This window comes from Lepidochelys kempii, chromosome 1 (assembly GCF_965140265.1).
Source record: "Lepidochelys kempii isolate rLepKem1 chromosome 1, rLepKem1.hap2, whole genome shotgun sequence".
NCBI lineage: Eukaryota > Metazoa > Chordata > Testudines > Cheloniidae > Lepidochelys > Lepidochelys kempii.
This window is the reverse complement of record NC_133256.1, coordinates 149896388-149913174: the sequence shown is the minus strand read 5'-3', so window position 1 is coordinate 149913174 and position 16787 is coordinate 149896388. Positions and strand designations below refer to the sequence as shown.

The following is a 16787-nucleotide window of genomic DNA, read 5'->3' as shown; positions in this document are numbered from 1 at the left end:
CAAGAGATCTTTTGTGGCTTTTAAAGCTGAGCAGAAAGGGTTGTGGAACTGGGGATGGAGGGAGCAGAGATGTGGGGAGGGTATTGTAGCGCAGCACCTGTGCAACACTCGCCATGTGGAATGTTGAGGCAGGAAAATGGACTCTCAGAATGAATAGGATACTTCACCTGGGAGCTTCTATTACAGTTTTTTGGAAATCTAGCCTGTGCTTCACTAGTGCTGGCCTCAGGCAACTGCTCGTATACAGTTGAGTGAGACCCCAAATAGTCCCCTGCCTCATTAACCCTTTCCCTCTGCCTTGATGTACATATCATCATGGGCTGTGTTGTCATTGCTGTTGTGGTCAACAGTTGCTGAAGCACTGAGATTCTGTCTGCCCTATGTGCATATGTGCAAGAGGGAGAAAAAGCTCCTTGAACTCTCTTCCACTGTTGTGGTGTAAGGTAGCTGGAATTGGACCATAAGTGTACGGTAGTGTTACCATTGTGTAGGTGGATCTTGCTATACTGCATACATGAAAGAGGATTTCATTTCTGTACAGACAGAATCTGTTTCCCACTCTAGATTGTACATTTATACTGTCATAATCAACAAAGATAATACCTGGACCAATGGATGAGCAAGTTTATTTCATTCTACAGTGCAGGAGAAATACTTCAGCACTAGTTATTTACTCTTCCACTTCTGCTTTGACATCCACTGTTGGTGGGATTTCTTCAGGTTGAAACCATTAAACACAATGGAGCAGAACAAACCAAAGCTTGTAATGCAGGTGAAAATGTTTTACCATTGCTGGGGTAGAATTATGTTAATAGCATTATGGGATCATGCTCCAAAAATTATACATCCCTGGAAGAAGTGTCCTGTATCATTTTGGGTAGCTACTCTACATCAGCATGACACTACTTCTAAGTAGTAGGGTACATTTATTTTTCTTAAGTCCATGTTTTATCGGTGTATTTTTTAATTATTAAAGGAATATTTGCATTTATTAAATATAATATACATTAAAATGGGATTTGCCTTATACTCAGGTTTCATTTGACTCACTGTTCAAGACACAATACAATGTAAGAAATAAAATCTTTGGGCTTTAGGAGCTTCCACATTTTTCTTTTCAGCCTCTTCACACAAAGGTCTTACCTACACACAAGCTTTTGTAACAGATATAGCATTTTCCTACAATATTCTTGAAAAAACTTACTAAATTAAATTTAAATATTTTGGGGGTCCATTGTATAATTGTGGACAGATATTGTATGTAACTTCTTTAGGGGGGAGATGTGATGTAAGTACTATATTGAACAATTCGTTAGTCAAGAATGAACTTTTGGGACAACACATATGAAGTGGAATCCTGGGTAATATCTAAGGGGAGGTGAATGCAAATCCCCCACCTATGATCATGCAACACCCCAGTCCTTTAAAGCTGCTTCCTGAGGAGTGGGCCTTTGTCTGTTGCATCACCTGTTACATGAAACCATGATCAAAGGCAAAGCTGTATAAAAGAAAGAATGAACTATTCAATGTTGTTCTGAATCTGGGACAGCTATGAATTTATAGCCTGGGGAAAAACCCATTGTGGGTTTTGAAGGGCTGACACCTACTAGAGCCCGAGGTTGGAGCTGGGGTGATCTTTGGTAGGTTTTAGCATGCACATAGGTTCTTCTATTGTTTTTAATATATTTTCTCTGCAATTCATTCACCTTAAGAATAAATGTGCTTCTTTATAAAGGGCTGTGTGGTAAATTGTAACTGCTGGCAATTACAGCTGTTCATAACCTTTGGAAAGAAAGCTAACCACAGATGTTGGCCTATTTAGGCAGTCTGCCTTATTGGGGATATCACAGTGTAGAACTGTGCAGTCTGGAAAAATGACAGTCCAGAGGGAGAGAGACATGGGTCTCTGCCCAAAAGAGGTGATGGCTGAGAAGCCAGGAACCTAGAGTGAGTGCTCTTGGGGGACCACATACAGAAGAACCTCAGAGTTACAAACACCAGAGTTACGGACTGACCAGTTAACCACACACCTCATTTGGAACTGGAAGTATACAATGAGGCAGCAGCCGAGCCAAAAAAAAAAAAAAAGGCAAATACAGTACTTCGTTAAATGTCAACTACTAAAAAATAAACGGAAAGCAGCATTTTTCTTTTGCATAGTAAAGTTTCAAAGCTGTATTAAGCCAATGTTCAGTTCTTCTTTGAGAGGTGTCCCGATGGGTGCTCTGCTCCAGGTGGGTGCTCCAGCCCAGGTGTAGGTGTGCACCTGTGCCTCCGCTCAGAGAGTCCTACAGCAATGCCCGCAGGCCATTGTCTGTTGAAGTGTCGTGTGCGCAACCTGGACTCTTCAGTTCCTTTTCATTGGTCCCCGGCCTGAGATGGAGCTCTGCAGTCCCATTCAGACCTAGTTTTCAGTCAGATTAATAAATAGTTATTTAGTGTTAGCCAGTTTATACCATTAGTATTTTAGTACTAAGTTTCATTTCTTTCTTTATTTAAAAAAATATTCTTTCAACTTGTAGTTAGATACTAACCCCTGTTATGCCGGGCTCACCGGGTTTCAAATGATGCACCTCATGTAGAGAGGCAATGCCAGTGTCAGACGGACACTCACAATGTGTCCACTGTCTGGGTGAATCCCATGTTCCCCAGAAGTGTGCCCATTGCAGCAAACTTAAAGCTAGGGCACGAAGAGACAGGGACTTGAGGCTGAAACTCAAACTCATGGAGAAGTCCCTGAGACCAGTCTCTGACTCAGGACAGCAGCCCCCTGGGTCACCGGCTTCTTTGCCACCTAGGTCCCCAAAATCAACGGGACCACGGATTTAAAATCTCCTGCTAACAGTCCTAACTCGTCAACTGTTTGAACTCTTGGCATCTTGCTCCTTGTTACACCTGCCCATGAAAGTATCCTTTCTGGGTGCCATCACATCCATGAGATGTGCGGTAGATGGGGCACTTATGGCTGACTCCCCCTTATGCTATCTTTCTTAAGGAGAAAGTTACATTACGCACCCATCCCAAATTCTTGCCCAAGGTGCACTCGTCCTTCCACATTAATGAACCACTGCATCTCCCCACTTTCTTCCCCAAGCCACATGTTTCAAGGCGACCAGGCACACGCTGAACATTAGAACGGCTTTGGCTTTTTATCTGGACAGAACGAAATCATTTTGGGCTACTCCTAAATTCTTTGTATCCATAGCATAATGGTCCAAGAGACCACCCATATCCACACAGAGGCTCTCTAAATGGATATCTGACTGTATTTGACTATGCTACCAGCTAAAGGGCATTCAGCCTCCAACAACCATCAGGGCACATTCCACGAGGTCCATCTTGACTTCCATGGCATTTCTAAACAATATCCAATTAGATGTTTGCAAGGCTGCCACCTGGGCATCCGAACATACTTTTGCCAAACATTACGCTATCATGCAAGGTCCTAAAACCAGATACTCAGCTTGGCTGAGCGGTACTTTCTGCTGCTTTATTTCCTACTCCAAACCCCAACCATCCTTTACAGTCACCTGGAGTGGAGCACCCACAGGGACACCTCTCAAAGAAGAAGAGAAGGTTACTCACCTTGTGCAGTAACTGAGGTTCTTCGAGATGAATGTCCCTGTGGGTGCTCCACTACCCACCCTCCTCCCCTCCACTTCGGAGCTAGATACAGGCTCTGAGGTAAAGAAGGAACTGAGGAGTCCGAGTCACTCACGCGACACTTCAACAGGCAACGGTGCATGAGGCAGGCATCACGCGTGTGTGAGCCATACGAGCACTGATGTAGGATTCTCTAAGCAGAGGCACAGTGGTGCATCTAGATCTGGAGAGGGCATCAATGGAGGACACTCATCTTGAAGAGCCTCAGCTACTGCACAAGGTGAGTAACCTTCTCTTGTAAACTTTTGAAAGAACAACCATAAAGTTTTGTTCAGAGTTACGAACAACCGCCATTCCCGAAGTATTTGTAACAGTGAGGTTCTACTGTAGAAGGAATACTGGTGCAGTTGCTCTGAACTGGGACACCTCTTGGCCCAATTTCCTCCGTCTCTGTGTTTGGAGAAGCAGCCTGCCCTGGTCTGTAGCATGTTATCTGTGACTCTGTGTATCTCCTCTTGGGCAGCTGCTGACAGCCCATTCAGCCCTCATCCACATCCCACCCCTTCTTACATAGACCAGCATCTTTAAGACTGTAATATCCCCTTTATTCCTAGGCCCAGGATGGGGAAGGGTAAACTTTGCAAGTCTAGTTGGAGCCAGGCCAGAGGTATTACCCAGTTAATGGCTTCCCCATTTTCCCCAAAGAACCTTGATATTCTCTGATAGTACTTTATCTTTGCCATGGTTTCATTTCCTGTTGGTTTCCACCTTTGATTTAACTCTGTGTAGCTAGGCAAGATAATATCACATAGGGAAACTGAGGTGCACATGATATTTGTAAAAAAATATATAGTTAATTCTCCAAAATTATGAAGTGCAAGTTAGGTGTGAGATTCTTAATACTGAAATGTACCAGTAATTGGGAAGCCATAATAATTTACAGCTATGTTCATAAAGGTTTTACTGCCCAATTAGCACTTAGAAATTAGATAATTTTATCTTGTGGAGTGTAAATCAGCATCAGTGTTCCATTTTTCATAATTAGATATATTAAATCATTAATTTAATAAAAATGTAATTTAATTAAAAAGTTAATTACATTGTTCATATGTTCCGCAGCTTCTGAATAATCACTGTGTATCTCTGAGTTGTGCAGCCCAAACATAGGTGATAGAATAAGGGTTAAAGAGAATGAGATCAATAAAAGTTCCTTTTTCCCCCCTAAGTCAAGCAAACAAATCCTCTTCCTTCTGAAACTTGAATGACAGAGTGCTTTTCCTTCACTTGACAGGTGAGAATATTATTCATATCTGGATTAGGAATACATGTTTTAGTCTACATCTATGATATAAATGCCTATGTACGCACCATTCCAAATCAGGGCTGTGATTTTCAAAGCCACCTAACTGAATTAGGTGCCCAGATCCTATTGAAATTCATTGAGAGTTGCGTGCCTGACTCACTCAAGCACCTTTGAAAATCCCACCTTAAGTAAAGGTGTGTATTTTAACTGCATACTCTGACAGGGTCAGGCCAGATGGCTACAAAAGAGTGGTTGAAGGTAGATATATTAGTTCCAGGTTAAGAAGGTCCCTTTTGCCTGGGTAAAATAACAGGGACTATTCCAGAACACTCAGGAACTTCCTAGAACTAATTAAGGCAAGCAGGCTAATTAGGACATCTGTAGCCAATTGGGAAGCTGCTAGAATTAATTAAGGCTAATCAGGACACCTGGTTTAAAAAGGCTCTCACTCCAGTTAGTGAGAGTGTGCAAGGAGCTGGGAGCAAGAGGCGCAAGAACCTGAGAGTGAGAAGGCGTACTACTGGAAGACTGAGAAGTGCAAGCATTATCAGACATCAGGAGGAAGGTCCTGTGGTGAGAATAAAGAAGGTGTTGGGAGGAGGCCATGGGGAAGTAGCCCAGGGAATTGTAGGTGTCACACAGCTGGAGTGGAGCACCCACTGTCTCCTGTTACAGGAGCCACTGTAGACAGCTGCAATCCACAGGGCCCTGGGCTGGAACCCAGAGTAGAGGGCGGGCCCGGGTTCCCTCCATCCCCCCAACTCACTACTTGATACCGGAGGAGTTGATCTGGACTGTGGGTTCCACCAAAGGGAAAGGTCTCTGGCCTGTTCCCCGATCCACTAGGTGGATCAGCAGAGACTGCAGGGATTGTTCTTCTTCCTTTTCCCCATTCTGGCCAGTTGTGAGGCTAACTGAGTGAACGGTAGATTTGAGCCACGAAAGTGGCCAAACTGAGGGCTGCCGTGAATCTCTGAGGCAAGCAAATCCACCAATAAGTGCAGGACCCACCAAGGCAGAGGAGGAACTTTGTCACAATACCTACCTACAAAGCTTTCAATGACAAAGGAGACAATGCAAAAACTCTTATTTAAAGTTATTTTAAGCTTGAATACAGTGAGTGAAGTATTTTCCACTGCCAAAAGTACTGCTGTATCTTAGGCAGGGCTTTGTCTTATGCAGCCCATTAGATCAAAATTATGCAGCAGGGAGTCCAGAAGTATGTGATGACCCCCTGCCCCCCTCGCTTCCACACAAACTTCTATCTGCCACTCTAATCAGTATAGTGGTCTTTCCATCGTTTATTTACTTTGATATTCAGTTTGCTTGATCCTGCTCCATATTTTATACTTTCAGCATGATGTGGATTTTTGTATTGGTGAGTAACTACATTGTAGAAGTTGCCAGGACAATGATTTTGGCATCTGGGTAGGAGTCATTTGGGGCTTTAGGCATTCAAGAAGGCCTGGTATTTAGTATCTTGAAGGAGATTAAGGCTTTTGGTTCTGAGCTCCTATTTAACCTTTTGCTAACTTGGGCAGGGGCAGAAGTCACTTCAGATTTGGAGAAGGGAAGTTTGAATTCCTCATTCCCTACCCACTAGCTCTTCACAGCCCATCAAGGACCTTCACAATTCTGTTCTTTTGTATTTATCCAAACTATTCTCTTTTATCCCTTCTACTCTGTCAGGGTTGACAATCTACTACTACTACTTCTTGCTTGCCCCTCCTACAGAGCTCTTTTTATGTTTTTCATAGATTCATAGATATTTAGGTCAGAAGGGACCATTATGATCATCTAGTCTGACCTCCTGCACAACACAGGCCACAGAATTTCACCCACCACTCCTGCAAAAAACCTCTCTTAGAATATCAGGGTTCAAAGGGACCTCAGGAGGTCATCTAGTCCAACCCCCTGCTCAACGCAGGACCGATCCCCAATTAAATCATCCCAGTCAGGGCTTTGTCAAGCCTGACCTTAAAAACTTCTAAGGAAGGAGATTCCACCACCTCCCTAGGTAACGCATTCCAGTGTTTCACCACCCTCCTAGTGGAAAAAGTTTTTCCTAATATCTAACCTAAATCTCCACCACTGCAACTTGAGACGATTACTCCTTGTTCTGTCATCTGCTACCACTGAGAACAGTCTAGAGCCATCCTCTTTGGAACCCCCTTTCAGGTAGTTGAAAGCAGCTATCAAATCCCCCCTCATTCTTCTCTTCCACAGACTAAACAATCCCAGTTCCCTCAGCCTCTCCTCGTAAGTCATGTGTTCCAGTCCCCTAATCATTTTTGTTGCCCTCCGCTGGACACCTATGTCTGAGCTATTGAAGTCCTCAAATCGTGGTTTAAAGACTTCAAGGAGAAGAGAATCCTCCAGCAAGTGACCATGCTACAGAGGAAGGCGAAAAACCTCCAGGGCCTCTTACAATCTGCCCTGGAGGGAAATTCCTTCCCGACCCCAAATATGGCGATCAGCTAAACCCTGAGCATATGGGCAAGATTCACCAGCCAGATACTACACAAAATTCTTTCCTGGGTAACTCAGATCCCACCCCATCTAATATCCCATCACAGGCCATTGGGCTTATTTACCATGAATATTTAATTACCAAAACCATGTTATTCCATCATACCATCTCCTCCATAAACTTAATCTTAAAGCCAGATAGATGTTTTGCCCCCACTGCTTCCCTTGGAAGGCTATTCCAAAACTTCACTCCTCTGATGGTTAGAAACCTTCGTCTAATTTCAAGTCTAAACTTCCTGGTGGCCAGTTTATATCCATTTGTTTTTGTGTCCACATTGGTACTGAGCTTAAATAATTCCTCTCCCTCTCTGGTATTTATCCCTCTGTTATATTTATAGAGAGCAATCATATCTCCCCTCAACCTTCTTTTAGTTAGGCTAAACAAGCCAAGCTCCTTGAGTCTCCTTTTATAAGACAGGTTTTCCATTCCTCGAATCATCCTAGTAGCCCTTCTCTGTACCTGTTCCAGTATGAATTCATCCTTCTTAAACATGGGAAACCAGAACTGCACACAGTATTCCAGGTGAGGTCTCACCAGTGCCTTATATAACGGTACTAAAACCTCCTTATCCCTACTGGAAATACCTCTCCTGATGCATCCCAAGACCGCATTAGCTTTTTTCACGGCCCTATCACATTGGCGGCTCATAGTCCTCCTATGATCAACCAATACTCCAAGGTCCTTCTCCTCCTCCGTTACTTCTAATTGATGCATCCGCAGCTTATAACTAAAATTCATGTTATTAATCCCTAAATGCATGACCTTACACTTCTCACTATTAAATTTCATCCTATTACTATTACTCCAGTTTACAAGGTCATCCAGATCCTCCTGTAGGATATCCCTGTCCTTCTCTAAATTGGCAATACCTCCCAGCTTTGTATCATCCGCAAACTTTATTAGCACACTCCCACTTTTTGTGCCAAGGTCAGTAATAAAAAGATTAAATAAGATTGGTCCCAAAACTGATCCTTGAGGAACTCCACTGATAACCTCCCTCCAGCCTGACAGTTCACCTTTCAGTAGGACCCGTTGTAGTCTCCCCTTTAACCAATTCCTTATCCACCTTTCAATTTTCCTATTGATCCCCATCTTCTTCATTACCCCTTATGAATAGAATGCCCTCCCTTAACTGATTTGCAAAGTTAATACCTTTATCCTGTTCATGGCCCCTGGTGCTACTGTATTATATATATTTAATAAATCTGCACAGAGCCCAGACCATAGGGTTTAACATCCAATTAACATATTTATATTGACTTTGAAGGACACTAAGCACTAGATTGTAGCTTTAAAAGTCCACAGTGAAGAGGGCTGTAGGGAGCCAGGGTGGTTTCCCTCCGAACCAGAGAGTAAAGAGCCACTCTCTCAGCCTGAATGGGTGGGGCCAGACCAAGCTTACTCCAACCCCCGGAAGGGGAGGGGTGGAACTGGAAGTACAAAGGGCGGGGCCCTTAGCCCAGTGTGGGCAGCACCAGGGAGGGTGACAGACACAGGCTGCTGGCTGTTCCCTCCAGACCCTGCTGCCAAGCCGGGGAGCCCTTGGGCCAGGAGAAACCTGACCTGGAGGAAGGACTGGGGCTACCAGGACTGCCAGCTGTTGAGTATCTGGAGGAACTGGAGGAGCCAGGCAGTAACCTGGGCCAGCATGAGCCTGACACGGGGTGGGATCTGGAGCTGCCAGCAGCGGAATACCCTGACGAGCTGGAGGGACCAGAGGGACCCGCTCGAGAGACCGGGTAGGAAGTAGCCCAGGGGCAGAACTGCACAGTGCAGTGGGTCTATTTGGTCAGCGTGTTGTGGATGGCTCCCCGCTGACCCAGTGGCGGGAGCCACTCCTCCCGTCACTGTCAGGGCCCTGGGCTGGAACGCAATGGAGTTGGGTGGGCCTGCATTACCCTACCCCAGCCAACACACCTCGGGTAGCAGAATCCCAACAATGCTACAGATTCTTGCCTGTGCTCTCCCTGCCTGAGGGGCGCGCCACTGACTCTGGCCAGTACACCTCCCTCCGCTAATTCCCTAGTGACAGAAAGGTGTGACCAAGGCCTGCCAGTGAGGCAGTAGCTCCCCACCGCCCCCCAGCGGCTCAGTGGAGCAACTGAAAACGGTCACAAGTGGTGGAGAATGCGGGCACTGATCCCTATCCCTGCAGGAAGGGATTAGAGCGAGGAGGCCTCTGAAGCTCCCCTAATTGAAATATGGAGATGGAGAGGCTTATCAAGTTCCTGGCCGAGAGCCAGCAGCAGCAGCAACTCGTACAGTAGCTGGGTGCCCACCAGCAGCAGTTGCTTCAAACCTTGGGGGTCCAGCACCACGAACGACAAACCCAATGCTTCCAGCAACTTGCAACCCTGTGGCCGGCCCTAGGCGGGGCTCAACCGGAGGGGGCAGCCACCCCGACCCCATCTGGCCAAGATGGGTCCTGAGGATGACCCGGAGGCCTATTTGGTGACCTTTGAGCAGGTTGCCTCAGTGGCTGGTTGGGCACCTGACCAATGGGCGACCCTCCTCGCCCTCTATCTGACGGGGCCTGCTCAGAAGTCTTACCGGGGACTCCCAGATGATGAGGCCCGTGTTTATGCTAGAGTAAAAACAGCTATCTCGGATGCCTTTGACATCATCCCAGAGACATTTCGGCAACAGTTTCAGGGAAAGGTCTACCCACCAGGCACCCAACCCCAGGCCGTGGCCCAGGAATTAAAGGACGCAGGTGGCCAGTGGCTACAACCCGAACGTCGAACAGTGGCTGAGGTGACTGAACAGGTTACCCTCGAACAATTCATGCACATCCTCCTGACCCAGGGGAGGGCGTGGGTGTTGCGGTACCGGCCACAAACTCCGAGTGCGGCCGTCATGCTTATGGAGGACTTTCTGGAGGCAGAGGCCCCAATAGGACCAGGAGCCGCCCCCCCCAAACTCTGGACCCAGCACACAGAAGGTTGAAAGGGGGCCCACCTCCAAAGCTGACGCACCACCCGGTACCCAACGACCAGATGGCGGCAGGACTGATTTGCCCCGATGCCCAGAGTCCACACCGGGCACTGCCTCCAGATGCCTACTCCGACCACCGGGCCCCAGCCAACCCCGCAGTCCCACCAGTGCACCCATGCAGCCGGGGCGCGCAGAGATAGGACCTTGCTTTTGGTGTGGCGAGTACAGTCATCTGCAATGGGACTGTACTGTAATGGACTGCGACTTTGGCCTGGTGTACACCGGGGAGCGACGGGCCCATCCGCCCTCTGCAGCCAAATTGACAGCCCCCATGGAAGTCACAGGGACCCACATTATTGGTCTAGTTGATTCGGGCTGTGGGCAGACCTTTGTCCACCAGGCGCTCCTCCTGGACACTGGGCGGGCCATTGGGGATATACAGATTCAGTGCATACATGGAGATGTGAAATCGTACCCCACGGTTCAGGTCCCTATCACGGTGAATGGAGCAACTCCGTTAATGAACGTAGCAGTGGCGTCATCCTTGCCTACCCGGTTATTCTGGGCTGCAACTGGCCAGACTTGGTTGAGGTGCTTTGATCCCTACCCACCAAAGAGGCATTCGAGGGCGATCCACCTGAGACAGAGTCAGGCCCCGACGCGAGGTCCGACCCCGGAGTTGCCCCAGTTCCCACACAGCTGCCCCCCTCTTGACCTTGTGGACTTTAGCCGAGATCAGGGGAAGGACCCTATGCTCTGGTTTGCCTATGAGCAGTTGGTCCGGGTGGATGCTGAGGTCGTGGAGGCCCAGCACACCACCCAATGGCCTAGGTTTGAATTCAATCATGAGCGGCTCTACCACTTTGATCGAGACCCCCAGACCCAAGAGGTCCGGACCCAACTCGTGGTTCCCCGCATTCGTCGTCGGGCTGTCCTGAAGCTTGCACATGACATCCTGGCTGCAGGCCATTTAGGGCAGGAAAAAACTGCAGCTAGGGTCCAGGACAGGTTCTTCTGCCCTGGTGTCCACCAGGAGGTGAAGGATTACTGTGTGTCATGCCCAGACTGCCAACACGTAGCACCGGTGGGGGTACGGAAGGTGCCCCTGGTCCCTTCACCAGTCGTAGGTGTACCATTTGTGCGGGTAGCGATGGACCTGGTGGGGCCTTTTCCAAAAAGTAAGGCGGGCCATCAATACATCCTTGTCCTGATGGACTACACCACCCACTTCCCCGAGGCCGTCCCCTTAAGAAGTATCACCGCCCGCACTATTGCTACGGAACTCATGAAGATCTTCGCCAGGGTGGGCCTCCCATGGGGGATACTCACTGATCAAGGGACCAACTTCACCTCTAAGCTGTTCTGTCAGGTATGTGCTTTGTTAGGGATTAAGAAACTGCAGACCTCGGTCTACCATCCCCAAACTGATGGGTTGGTCAAACGTTTTAACTGGACCCTGAAGGGAATGTTGCAAAGTTTCCTCACCCAGGACCTCCACCAGTGGGACCAACTGCTCCCTCCTTTACTACTGGCAATTTGAGAAGTCCCACAGGCATCCACGAAGTTCTCCCCATTTGAGCTCCTCTATGGGCAGCAGCCCCGCGGGGTGTTGGACCTCTTGAGAGAGACTTGGAAACACAACCTGTCCGCAACGCAAAGTCTCTTACAATACATCTTACAGCTGCAGGGAAGGCTGGCACGGGCGGGTGAGCTCGCGAAGGAGAATTTAAACACAGCCCAAAGAGCCCAGGAGCAGCACTATAATCGGGGCGCCCAGGCCCAATCATTTGTGCCAGGGGACCGAGTACTCCTCCTGCTCCCCTCGGAGGAATCAAAACGTTTTGCCCGCTGGCAGGGTCCGTATGAGGTCCTCCGCAAAGTGGAGTCTGTCACCTATGAAATCCAGCAACCTGGGCGCCGTAAGGAAAAACAGATTTATCATGTAAACCTCTTAAAACCCTGGCGGGAATGGGAAGGACTACTAGTTGCCCCCTACCCTCCTGAACCGGACCTAGGGCCACAACCTCCAGAGGAGTCAGATAATGGTGAACCCCAGCTAGCAGAGATGCTCACAGTCGAGCAGCAAAAACAGGCCATCTGCTTAGCGAAGGCGTTCCCCAAGACCTTCACCATGAAACCCGGTGGACTACGCTCGCCTACCATGTGATCCAGGCTGAACCAGGGGTGGTGGTCCGAGAGGCAACCCAGCCATTGCCTAGGCGAATGCAGGAGGCCGTAGAGGAGGAATTCCAGACGATGTTGGAGCTCGGTGTTATTGAGCGCTCCCAGAGCGAATGGCGAAGCCCTGTCGTCCTCGTACCAAGGCTGGATGGGAGCTGGCGGTTTTGCATTGACTTCCAGAGGGTAAACGCCATTTCAAAATTTGACGCCTATCCGATGCCCCGCGTTGATGAGCTCCTCGACCGGCTCGGAGAGGCCTGTTATATCACCACGTTAGATCTCACAAAGGGGTACTGGATCGGATTTTGCAACCACACACCAAGTACACTGCGGCCTACTTGGACAATGTGGTCATCTATGGCAGCAACTGGGAAGAACATCTCAACCAAGTAGCAGCTGTCCTCTGGGACCTCCACGCAGCCGGGCTTACGGCCAATCCAAAAAAATGCCGAATCGGGCGGGAGGAAACCACTTACCTGGGGTACACCTTGGGCCGGGGACCGGTGTGCCCCCTCATCGGGAAAGTACAAGCACTTCAGGAATATCAGGCACCGACCACGAAGAGGCAGATGCGTCAATTCTTGGGCTTAGCTGGTTATTACCAGTGGTTTGTACTCTACTTTGCAAGCATTACTGCCCCTCTGACGCAGCTCTTGGCCAAAGACAGCCCCCGCCGAGTGTGTTGGTCCGACGAATGCGAGAAGGCCTTTTGAACTATCAAAAAACGGCTGTGTAGTGAACCAGTACTCTTCAGCCCTGACTTTCGTCGTGACTGGGGAGTAGATGGCCAGCCCTCTGTGGAGAAAGAGGTGGTTAGGGACTATTTAGAAAAGCTGGACATGCACAAGTCCATGGGGCCGGACGAGTTGCATCCGAGAGTGCTGAAGGAATTGGCGGCTGTGATTGCAGAGCCATTGGCCATTATCTTTGAAAACTCGTGGCGAACCGGGGAAGTCCCGGATGACTGGAAAAAGGCTAATGTAGTGCCAATCTTTAAAAAAGGGAAAAAGGAGGATCCTGGGAACTACAGGCCAGTCAGCCTCACCTCAGTCCCTGAAAAAATCATGGAGCAGGTCCTCAAAGAATCAATCCTGAAGCACTTGCATGAGAGGAAAGTGATCAGGAACAGCCAGCATGGATTCACCAAGGGAAGGTCATGCCTGACTAATCTAATCGCCTTTTATGATGAGATTACTGGTTCTGTGGATGAAGGGAAAGCAGTGGATGTATTGTTTCTAGACTTTAGCAAAGCTTTTGACACGGTCTCCCACAGTATTTTTGTCAGCAAGTTAAGGAAGTATGGGCTGGATGAATGCACTATAAGGTGGGTAGAAAGCTGGCTAGATTGTCGGGCTCAACGGGTAGTGATCAATGGCTCCATGTCTAGTTGGCAGCCGGTATCAAGTGGAGTGCCCCAAGGGTTGGTCCTGGGGCCGGTTTTGTTCAATATCTTCATAAATGATCTGGAGGAGGGTGTGGATTGCACTCTCAGCAAATTTGCGGATGATACTAAACTGGGAGGACTGGTAGATACGCTGGAGGGGAGGGATAGGATACAGAAAGACCTAGACAAATTGGAGGATTGGGCCAAAAGAAATCTGATGAGGTTCAATAAGGATAAGTGCAGGGTCCTGCACTTAGGACGGAAGAACCCAATGCACAACTACAGACTAGGGACCGAATGGCTAGGCAGCAGTTCTGTGGAAAAGGACCTAGGGGTGACAGTGGACGAGAAGCTGGATATGAGTCAGCAGTGTGCCCTTGTTGCCAAGAAGGCCAATGGCATTTTGGGATGTATAAGTAGGGGCATAGCGAGCAGATCGAGGGACGTGATCGTTCCCCTCTATTCGACATTGGTGAGGCCTCATCTGGAGTACTGTGTCCAGTTTTGGGCCCCACACTTCAAGAAGGATGTGGATAAATTGGAGAGAGTCCAGCGAAGGGCAACAAAAATGATTAGGGGTCTAGAACACATGAGTTATGAGGAGAGGCTGAGGGAGCTGGGATTGTTTAGCCTGCAGAAGAGAAGAATGAGGGGGGATTTGATAGCTGCTTTCAACTACCTGAAAGGGGGTTCCAAAGAGGATGGCTCTAGACTGTTCGCAGATGACAGAACAAGGAGTAATGGTCTCAAGTTTCAGTGGGGGAGGTTTAGATTGGATATTAGGAAAAACTTTTTCACTAAGAGGGTGGTGAAACACTGGAATGCGTTACCTAGGGAGGTGGTGGAATCTCCTTCCTTAGAAGTTTTTAAGGTCAGGCTTGACAAAGCCCTGACTGGGATGATTTAATTGGGGATCGGTCCTGCTTTGAGCAGGGAGTTCGACTAGATGACCTCCTGAGGTCCCATCCAGCCCTGATATTCTATGATTCTATGACTTCATTGTTCAGACCAATGCCTCAGGGGTAGGGCTTGTGGCAGTCCTCTCACAGGAGGTGGACGGGGAGGAACACCCTATTGTTTACCTCAGTCGGAAGCTGTTCCCCAGAGAACAGAACTACTCCGTCATGGAGAAAGAGGCCCTACCAGTTAAATGGGCGGTTGACAACCTGCACTACTACCTCCTCGGGGCCCCCTTTATACTGGTTACGGACCATGCACCCATGAAGTGGCTGAATAAGATGAAGAACACTAATGCTAGGCTTATGCGGTGGTATGTAGCTCTGCAGCCCTACGCCTTCTCGATTCACCATCAGACGGGAAGGGACAACGCTAATGCGGACTTTCTGTCCTACCTCAGGGAGGGTGAGGACGCCAGCTCCGATGGTCAGGAGCTGGATTTGAGGGGTGGCGTATGTAGGGAGCCAGGGTGGTTTTCCTCTGAACCAGAGGGTAAAGAGCCACTCTCTCAGCCTGAATGGGTGGGGCCAGACCAAGCTTACTCCAACCCCCGGAAGGGGAGGGGTGGAACTGGAAGTACAAAGGGCGGGGCCCTTTGCCCAGTGTGGGCAGCACCAGGGAGGGAGACAGACACAGGCTGCTGGCTGTTCCCTCCAGATCCTGCTGCCGAGCCGGGGACCCCCTGGGCCAAGAGAAACCTGACCTGGAGGAAGGATTGGGGCTACTAGGACTGCCAGACGCCGAGTACCCGGAGGAACTGGAGGAACCAGGTAGTAACGCGGGCCAGCGTGAGCCTGACACGGAGTGGGATCTGGAGCTGGAGCTGCCAGCAGCAGAATACCCTGACGAGCTGGAGGGACCAGAGGGACCCGCTCGAGAGACCGGGTAGGAAGTAGCCCAGGGGCAGAACTGCACAGTGCAGTGGGTCTATTTGGTCAGCATGTTGTGGATGGCTCCCCGCTGACCCAGTGGCGGGAGCAGCTCCTCCCGTCACTGTCAGGGCCCTGGGCTGGAACGCAATGGAGTTGGGTGGGCCTGCGTTACCCTACCCCAGCCAACCCGCCTTGGGTAGCAGAATCCCAACAATGCCACTGACTCTTGCCTGGGCTCCGCTGCCGGATGGGCACGCCACTGACTCTTGCCTGTGCTCTCCCTGCCTGAGGGGCGCGCCACTGACTCTGGCCAGCATACCTCCCTCTGCTAATTCCCAAGTGACAGAAAGGTGTGACCAAGGCCTGCCAGTGAGGCAGTAGCTCCCCACCGCCCCCCAGCGGCTCGGTGGACCAACTGAAACCTGTCACAAGGGCAAAAAACTTAATTAATTTGAAGAGAGACAAAATTATGAGTGCAAGAGTGTCATGGAATAATTTATGATGGTAGGGGGTAGGGCTGAACAGCTGTGGGGCTCACTTCCAGTTTGTCTTATGCTCCCAAAGCTCATGGATCAGGGTTTCAGCTGGCCACCTGCAGGGGTCAGGAAGGGATTTTTCCCCCCAGTGTATTCTGAGACTGTTTTTTTTTTTTATCCCCTTCCTCTGAAGCATCAGGGATGGCCATGGCTAGAGATGAGGCATTAGATGGGAAGAGCCAGGGCTCTTGAGTTGGCACCAAGCAGTCTCTCTCTGAGGTGCTTGGTTGTCTGGTTCTTGCTCACATGATCAGGGTCTAACTGATCACCATATGTGGGGTTGAAATGGAAATTTCCCCCAGGTCAGAATGGCAGTGACCTTTGGGATTGGGAGGGCAGAAGTTGCCTTCCTTTGCAGCGTTGTGTGTGCAGGTCACCTGCCAGGATTATCCTGCTTAAAGGCGGAACCCACAATTCAGCCACTCCTAGACTGGACTGCTGGATGGCTGAACAAGAAAATAGTTTACAGTGAGAAGTGGTCTCCTCT

The 16787-nt window shown here is 49.1% G+C and overlaps 1 protein-coding gene across 3 annotated transcripts in view; it reads left to right on the top strand.

Moving 5' to 3' along the window:
- The window catches only part of CFAP47 (cilia and flagella associated protein 47), a 636073-nt gene that overhangs the window by 333183 nt on the left and 286103 nt on the right, over window positions 1-16787 (top strand). The window lies entirely within an intron of this gene.